Here is a 2,062-nt window from a genome sequence, read left to right as displayed (position 1 = left end):
TCAGTTAGCAGCAGTAGCGAAGGAATCGCTCCATCAGGTTCAGTTAACAGCCATCGATCGATCCCTCGGGTTCAGTAACACGTAGCCTGCAGTGCAATCGCTCGGGTTCAGTTAGAGCCCAACGCCTCGCACACACATGCGTACCTGTACGAGAGAAACGTGCATCGCTCTCCCACCGTAACCGGCAACTCCCCGAAATTTTCCTCCCCCTCGCTTCTACCACGGTTTTTCCGTCATGGACGGCCCAAAGAATGTCATGCAGCTGCGTCTTGGCCCGCCCAGGACAAAAAGCCCATTTTCTGTCATGATTTTTTGTCATAGAAGTAGGAGCCCACCACATCTATGATGATACCGGGTTTTGTCACAATTATCGTCATATAAGTGTCATATGTATGACAGAAAAAAATTTGTTCGGCCCAAAATGTCACGGATGTGTCTTTTTTTTAGTGAAGCCACCATGCATAATTTATTTATACATGTCACTCTTGATTCACTGCCCATCCCGGTACACCGCTGGAGACATTCATTTAGAGTCATATCTTGTTCTAGTTTTGGATTGTAATTCATAAGTTGTAAATCAATAAAAGTGTGATGATCATCATTATTAGAGAATTGTCCCCCCCCCCAAAAAAAAGAAAGGCCAAAAAGAAAAAAAGAAAAAGCACAAAAAGAAAAGAAGGAAAGGCCAAAGAAAAAAAAAGAAAGGCCCAAAAAAGAATATAAAAGAAAATAAATAAAAAGGGGGCAATGTTACTATCTCTTTTTCCACACTTGTGCTTCAAAGTAGCACCATGTTCTTCGTATAGCGAGTCTCATATGTTGTCACTTTCATATACTAGTGGGAATTTTTTATTATAGAACTTGGCTTGTATATTCCTACGATGGGCTTGTTGGAAATATGCCTTAGAGGCAATAATAAAAGGATTATTATTATATTTCCTTGTTCATGATAATTGTCTTTATTCATGCTATAATTGTATTATCCGGAAATCGTAATACACGTGTGAATACATAGACCACAATACGTCCCTAGTAAGCCTCTAGTTGACTAGCTCGTTGGTCAACAGATAGTCATGGTTTCCTGACTATGGACATTAGATGTTGTTGATAACAGGATCACATCATTAGTAGAATGATGTGATGGACAAGACCCAATCCTAAGCATAGCACAAGATCATATAGTTCATTTTGCTAGAGCTTTTCCAATGTCAAGTATCTTTTCCTTAGACCATGAGATCGTGTAACTCCCGGATACCGTAGGAGTGCTTTGGGTGTACCAAACGTCACAACGTAACTGGGTGACTATAAAGGTGCACTACAGGTATTTCCGAAAGTGTCTGTTGGGTTGACACAGATCGAGACTGGGATTTGTCACTCCGTATAACGGAGAGGTATCTCTGGGCCCATTCGGTAATGCATCATCATAATGAGCTCAAAGTGACCAAGTGTTTGGTCATGGGATCATGCATTACAGTACGAGTAAAGTGACTTGCCGGTAACGAGACTGAACGAGGTATTGGGATACCGACGATCGAGTCTCGGGCAAGTAACATACCGTTTGACAAAGGGAATTGTATAGGGGGTTGATTGAATCCTCGACATCGTGGTTCATCCGATGAGATCATCGAGGAGCATGTGGGAGCCAACATTGGTATCCAGATCCCGCTGTTGGGTATTGACCGGAGAGTCGTCTTGGTCATGTCTGCGTGTCTCCCGAACCCGTAGGGTCTACACACTTAAGGTTCGGTGATGCTAGGGTTATTAGAAAGACTTGTATGTGATTACCGAATGTTGTTAGGAGTCCCGGATGAGATCCCGGACGTCACGAGGAGTTCTGGAATGGTCCGGAGGTGAAGATTTATATATGGGAAGTTGTCATACGGTCACTGGAAAGTTTCGGGGGCATATCGGTATTGTATCGGGGCCACCGGAAGGGTTCCGGGGGTCCACCGGGAGGGGCCACCTCTCTTGGAGGGCCTCATGGGCCGTAGGGGGCAGGGAACCAGCCCCTGGAGGGCTGGGCGCCCCCCCCCCCTTGGGCCCATGCGCCTAGGGTTGGGGG

This window comes from Triticum dicoccoides, chromosome 2B, assembly GCF_002162155.2.
Source record: "Triticum dicoccoides isolate Atlit2015 ecotype Zavitan chromosome 2B, WEW_v2.0, whole genome shotgun sequence".
In the NCBI taxonomy this organism is placed as follows: Eukaryota; Viridiplantae; Streptophyta; class Magnoliopsida; order Poales; family Poaceae; genus Triticum; species Triticum dicoccoides.
The sequence above is the reverse complement of the archived record's forward strand: the minus strand, read 5'-3'. Positions refer to the sequence as shown.